Source organism: Eleginops maclovinus, chromosome 12 (assembly GCF_036324505.1).
Source record: "Eleginops maclovinus isolate JMC-PN-2008 ecotype Puerto Natales chromosome 12, JC_Emac_rtc_rv5, whole genome shotgun sequence".
Taxonomy (NCBI): domain Eukaryota; kingdom Metazoa; phylum Chordata; class Actinopteri; order Perciformes; family Eleginopidae; genus Eleginops; species Eleginops maclovinus.
Window position 1 is genome coordinate 12,616,690 of NC_086360.1, and position 7,602 is coordinate 12,624,291.

Sequence of the window (7,602 nt, forward strand, 5' to 3'; positions counted from 1 at the left end):
ACATGCCTTCATCCAGGCAGGGAGCAGTAATCAGTAAAATTACTTTGGATTAATGTAAAAATCAATCCAGGCCTGATCAATACGTTGATGCACCTACAATGGAATACATCATTCCCCTGATGTCTTAGAAACAAATGCCTTGTTATAATGTGTGACAAAGAGAGATGACATGTAATGAATGCTTTATGTTTTGTGCGCTTCATTTCCCCATTTGTTAAGCTGATTCAGTAATGTGTAAATTACAGCCCTACATTATGTATCCCTACAAGGAATTTTTAGGTGTACAATTCAGTCAATTTCATTCTATTGCATTTTATTGGCAGATATACTTCTAGCACTTTCGCTTTCATTGTTGTATAGCCAATGACTGTTTCATTGGTTATACAACTTCTGCACTCACTGTCTGTGAGTCTCTTATCTCTCTGGCTCTAGTCCTCTTTTAGCCCCTACTTTAGACAGGCTACAGTTTATCTGCCTTTGTTGATGACCTGCCCTGTTTAAACCAGCCAAGTCAAACAAAAGAGGTTACCAGGGTGAAACTCAAACAAGAGGGTGACTTAACTCCACAATGAGCTCAAATACGAGATCCTCTTGTATGGCTTCAGTCAGACTAACATTTGATCCTTAAGGTTTTTAAAGTCAAGGTGGATCCTGAAAGGGATCACATTGATAAGACAAGCATTTTGGAACAAACCACTGCGAATTGTAGAAAAGATTCCTTCAAAAAATGCACTACTGGTCATAATATAATATGTTTTCAGTAATTTGTCACACATAGTGCTTCCAATGTCATAAGCTCCTTTCTACATTCTCATTGAATTGAAATGAATGCACAATGATATTCTTAATTTTTAATGATTAGAGATTTATTAAAACAATAATAATTAACCCCTGTAATTAAAATTACAAAAGGCACATTCCAAATGGTGTTAGTCACTAGAATTTTTTTTTATATTTAGAAGAATTAATACATGTACATGGCCTGATGCTAACGCAGAATTGTTATGGTAATGACCAACTTTAAAAAAAGAAGATTGCCGAAGAATTTATCTCATTTAAAATGTTTTATTTGTTTGCCAAATTAATTTTGAGTTATAATTAATAACAAAACTAAATCCCGACTCAAGGTCCACTGAAAATGTTAAATGCTCTGAAAATATTAGCAGAGTAGGTTAAGCGGTTAAAATGGAGGATAAGGCCGTAAGTGCACCTTCAATTAGAATTGTAAAGTCCAACAATTTTTTGTTAAGGTGAAGATTAAACATCAAGGCTCTGGCGCTTGTTATTCTATTTAAACTGAGGATATGAAATGGTAAGTGCACTGTATTTGGCCTTGCCCCATGCTAAATGAGTTGACTGCAGTAATACCAGAGGTGGGAGAAGTACTCAGGTTGTGTACTTTGGTAAAAGTAGAAGTACCAGAGATTAGGAATAATCTGTAACAAGTAAAAATCCTGCAACCAAAATGTTACTCAAGTAAAAGTACATATCCAGCTTTTCCCTGAACTACCTGCTATAGTTTAATAAACTCCCCTCTGGAAGGGTTATCCGGACAAGTACGGCGGATACAACTCGAGTCACTTTACGAAGTTTTATTGCGCACACATACACAATACATTCACCCACTGTTTCAGCTACGCTAGCCCGTTGGTAACGTTAGTTACTTAGTGACATTTAGTTAGGTTGTAAACCTGCAATGCAAACACAAAACAAAACCCGAATTAACCAATGAAATTATACACTCGTTCATATTAACATTAATTCCTCATTTAACCTAGCTTAGTTTATAGTCACTCACCGACAAGGCGTACCAGTCCTGACCATCAATTGAATGAAAACAACAAAAGGGGGAGGCCCCTTGTGGCGAGTCGTGTATATACACACACACAGGTCGGAAACCAAGTATGATAACAAAATAAACCTTAATATAACATGAAAGATATTACAGCAATCAGTTACAGTAACCTGGTTTGATTACAATATAAATATAAACATAACTCTTCCTATCACTTATAAATATATATATATATATATATATATATATATAAAGCAATAGTTTCCTCTGCTGGAAAGTTCTACACCTCCCACTTGGGCTACTGATTCTCGAATCCAAGTAGGCCACCATAACCAGCTCAAACAGTTAAACTTCTATATGAATTTCACCCCATAACCATGCACATAACGTTGCACTCTTGAACATGAATGCCACAATATGAATAACTATAGGATCAAGGCAGTTTTAATGTCCATAACCAACACTCATCATCCTTGATGAGATGACATCTTGATATCCTTTACCGAAACACACCACCAACCTCTAAGAGAATGGCGGTGGGGGGGCCTTGATCCTTTACCGAAACACACCATGGTGGGGCTCCTTTACTGTCCTTTACCAACCGAAACACACCATGGTGGGGAGGTCATTTGCTCCTCCACTGGTAGCAGGACCACCAGCCTCCTAATGTCCCTGTGGAGGATGGTGGAGGGACAGTTCTCAGCACCACGGCTTCTCTTGGACTGCCCGCGACACCCGGACAGCTCTGGCATGTTCTTACTCTCACGTCTCGTACTACACCCTTCACATCAGGACACGCCTCCACGACTCGACCCAGCCTGAACTGGCCCCTCAGCGCGTTCTGGTCAGCCAACCACACCAGGTCCCCCGCCGCAACATTTCTAGCAGGCGCGTGCCACTTCTGTCGGATGTAGAGACCCGGACCCGCCAGCTGGCTCCACCGCTTCCAGAACTTGTTGACCTCGATCTGGACTGCTCTCAGACGCACGACGGGGTAAGTTGGATACTCGAACCCTCCGGCGTCCCCACTGGGTCCTGCGCGTCCGAGCAGGAGGGAGTTGGGAGTGATAACTTCCACGGTCTCGTCTTGTACCTGGGCCCTGGCACCGATTGGTCTCTCATTCGACAGGTTAGCAGCCAGGTAGAGGAGGGTCTGGAACTCCAGAGCTGTCAGGATACCTTCTTCACCAACGCTCTCTTAAGCACACGGACCGCTGCCTCAGCTGCCCCATTTCGGTGAGGAGAGCCAGCCGGGTGAAATACCCACGTCCAGTCGGTTCCTGCAGCTGCCGCCTTCCCTTGGACCTGATCCTTGTCGATGTCACTTAGGAACTCATAAAGCTCCCGCAACACCGGCCTGGCGCCCACGAAGTTGGTTCCTTGATCCGACCAGAGCTTTCTTGGGTGACCCCTGAGAGCTGTGAAGCGCTGGTACGTCTTCAGGAATCCTTCCGTTGACAGATCTTCCACGATGTCTGCATGCACTGCTCTCGAAGCCATACAACTGAACACCACACCCCAGACTTTCATCTTTATTCTTCGTTTTACAGTGTCTCTAACGACGTAGGGACCGAAGAGATCCAGTGCCGCAAACTCAAAGGGTGCGGCTGGTTCAGTTCGTTCGAGGGGAAGCTCACTCATCACCTGTTTGCACATTCTTGCTTTGGTCTTTCGACAATGCATACAGGAGTCAATGACATTTCTGGCGATCCTTGGTCCCTGTACCACCCATGCTTTAGACCTCACCCGGAGGAGTGTACCAGCAACACCTTCGTGGTTAGCCTCATGGGCCTCCCGCGAGAGTAGGGTGCTGATCCACGCATTGTGGGGGAGCAGAGGCACACCGATCTCCCCCTGGGTAATGATCTGGACCCTACCATGGCATCGCAGCAGTCCTGAAGCTTCATCCCTGCTGACAACGAGTCTGTTTAGTGTCGTCACAGGAAATGCAACTCCCTTCTGGGCGGCCAGGCACATGTCTTGGAATGCAGCTTTGAGTTCCCTTACTGTCAATACTGCCTCCCACTTTGCTGGCATAGAGGCTCTCCCTATATAGGCCAACCACTTCTTCACAGCTCTGCGGACATAACCGACTATTCCACAGAGCTTAGCTAGAGAACTGCACCTTGATGGATCCACTAGGTCTATGAGCGCAGCTCCCCACAGCGTCTCTGTTTCCGTGGTCTCGGTTGAGAACAATTTCATCCCATTTTCTGAGGACGCTGGAGCCCCGCTAACTCCATCTGTGACTACTGGACCTTCACCACCAGGACTGTCGGGGTTTAACAACTTCCTTGCTTGAACTCTGGTGAGGACTGCCGAAAAGGCCTTTCTCTGGAGTTTGTTCACCATCTCTCTAGCATCGGTTGCCACTTCTGAAGCGGACTTCATGGGCCAATCCTCGACTGGACTAGACAGGAACTTGGGACCCTCCTGCTACTCAGAGTCCCCACCTAGCAGTTCAGGAGATCACCCCCTTGTGACTAGATCAGCGATGTTGACCTCACCTGGTATCCACCACCAGTCAGTCACGGGTCCAGCCTTCTGAATCTCTCCGATTCGGTTTGCGAAGAACGTCTGGAATCCGTAACTCTCTTTCTGGATAGCTCCCAGCACCGTCTGACTATCAACGAAGTGGTACCACCTCTCCACGTCCAATCGCCCATGCTTCAATACGTATCCCTTTAGACGTGTAGCAAAGACAGCCCCGCAGACCTCAGCCTTGACCGCGTCGCCTTTCTGGTTGAGGGGGGTTAACTTGGCCTTTGACTCCACCAGCCGTGTGACCACACCATCTGACTTCTCCCATCGCAAGTACAATACAGCGCCATAGGACCCACAGCTCCCGTCAGAAAACGTGATTCCCCAGGGCTTACCCTTCTAGCCGGAGGGCGTGAGGCTTCTATGGAACTTGATGCTACTCAGGCGAGCGTACTCCTTGAACAGCTCAATTGCCTTTCCTCGGAGCTCGTCAGACAGAGGTTCATCCCAGGTGTCTTTATTAAGCCTGCCAGCCTCCTGGAAGGCTCTTCTCACAAGGATCACTCCTTTCTGTTTCACAGGTGTTGCTAGACCGATTGGGTCAAACAGCCCGGCAACCTGGCTCAGTAGAAACCGACGAGTCAGCGGTTTTGGTGTCTTCACTTCCACTTCTTCTTCCGCGAGGTCAATCTCAGTTCTCATCTTCTTCTTCCTTCTGGAGAAGTTGATGGAGACCATCACAAAGAGTGTCATGGCATTGGAATTTTTGGGGGTTTTAGCGCCACCTAGTGTCTTTCTAGTGAGGAAACACTCATTATTAATCCTGCCTTTTATTTTGATACTTACCTTCAGCTGATGTAACTTCCTGTGATGTCAAATCTAGCTAGAGTAGGAAGTTCATTACTTCAGTTGAGTCAGAACATGCCAAGGTGAAGAGATGCTCATCCTTGAAGGACGTTCTTGCCCTTGTTAAGGCTTTGCTTGTAAGTCAATGTTTATGATTTTGTGTATGAAGGACCAATTTATGCTTTTATGCATCTTAAGTTCATTTGTAGTCAAATTAATGGCAATACATCGTTTTTGTGTAGATAGAATGTCTGAAGAACTTCTGCAAGTCATGTAGAGCGAGCAAGCTAACTAGTATGTTATTTTCCTCACGTGATTTCTATGCTACACTGTGTATGTATGTAGAAGGATGAAGCAAACACACTTTTATGTACATTTCTGTTTGTTTATTTAGTTTACGAAGGAGAAAAGGAAGAATTCTGTAAACTTGAAGGATGGAGTAAATGTTCAAAACCCACTTCTGCCTCAGAAAGTCATTCCATCGTTCTATTGTTAGCTGTCTGTCTAGTCAAGTGAATGGGCGCCTGGTGAGGACAGAACAAAGAGTGTGTCCTCTTGCACGAGGTAACCAACCCCCAGGGCTTTATTGTCTTCCTCCCCTAGCTGGTTGGGCAACATTAAAGTCACCGGCTTGGACTCTGTTCCTTCCCGCATCCCACTTTGACCAGACCGGACCCAGGGCTTGAGGTAGAAGCCTCCTGCTTTTAATATCTCTTGTCTAGGCATTCCGGGTCATTGTGGGACGTGAGGAGGTCATCGACGTAGGAGTCTAACTCAATGACTTCTCTCCTCCCTCATATCAGAGAACTGGGGCAACTTTGCAGTCTCCCGCATGGCAACCTGCGCAATGCACCCCCCGGTTTGTCTCCCATGTTCACCCTTACCACAGCGTAGTCCTCAATCTCCTCATTTGGTGAGTCCCTCCACAGGAATCGATGCACATGAACTTCTCGTTCCTCCAGCCACACCGAATTATACATCTTAGTGATGTCTCCGATAGCTGCGTGTCCTCCCTCCCGGAATCTGAGGAGCACCGCTCTGATGGGATTGAGGACATCTGGGCCTTTGAGTAACATGCTATTCATGCTCACCCCTCTGAAATCCTGACTGCTATTCCAGACAAGGCGCACCGGCGTAGTCACTGAGTGGGGGTTTGGTGCGGTTAGGTGACTCACCCACCATACGGCACCATCCCAGCTGTCCATTACGTCCTTGGTGAATTTAACAGCAGCTCCCCTCTCCACCATCTCGTGAACTTGCCTTGTGTAAGCCTCTTTCCACATGGGGTCTTTCATGAGCCGCTTCTCAGACCTCAGGAACGATGCTTCCACAGCCTTTCGGTTATTGGGAAGAGAGGCTGGGTTTTCCTTCCAGGGGTACATTGCATCCCAGTGTGGCTGGCTGCTGTGTGTGTCACACTCTCTGAAGGTCAGGCCTGCCCTTATTATCTCCAGCTCCTTCTCGTCAGCCAGGGACATCTCCTTTCCTCCCGGTGGGCACTTTCCACAGCGACACCCTCCGCAGGCAGGGTCACAGGCCGCTCCGATACTGTCCCATCTCAGCCACTCAATGACCTCTTTATTGCACGTTGCTGTCGTTCGAACTTCCACGCTGCTTTCTAGTTCCAAATGGCATCCCGGCCTTCCTACAAAGTGTTCTTCAACTTTGACGGCCACTGTCCTCATGGAGTGTGCGAAGTGCGTCTTTGAGTGCCATGTGGTCACCTCCACTTCTTCAAAGAGGTCCGGATGCATACCACTCACGCTCTTGCCTAGGGGACCGTCCCACAACACCAGGTCGCCGACCCTTTGCAGTCTTTGAGGAGCTAACCGGCCTTCTTGGGTACTGATCAGTAGATCGATCTCCTCTGGGCGGGCCAGTTCTCCCGGCTCAACTTCAGGAAAAAACTGCTCCAGCCGCTTCGATGTCACCACTCTGTCCACTTTAGCGATGTCTTCCATCCCGTAACAGATCATTTCGTGGAGCTTCAGGGTTCCTTGTGAGGTCCACACTTTTATTGTCACAAGATACCTTTTTGTATTAACTTTCACCTTCATTGTGCCGACACCATACACAACAAGTGAGATCGGTTCACCTGTCAGCCCTAGTCTTTCCGCAGCTTGGTGCGTAATGTAATTGGTGTCAGACGCAAGATCGACCAAGGCGCCAAGGCCGTCTCCTCTCTTTGTCGTGACAGGTACGAGCATCATGAGCACCGGATGTTCCTTCAAGCCGCTCTGTTCTATCAGACTCTCACCGGAACACACTCTCGACGTTACCTTGTTAGTACAAGCTCTGCGGACAGCTTGTAACTGGTGGGGAGTCAGTCCCAACTCGGCGAACACAACCTCTTGCTCCTCTGTCGGACCACGAGGTCCCCTCTTTCCTTCCGCTTTGTTTTCCCTCTTAACAGCATCCTCCTTTGTCGGTGCCATAGGGCAGAGGAAATAGTGGTGGTCCACAGGAGTGTCGCCCTTCTT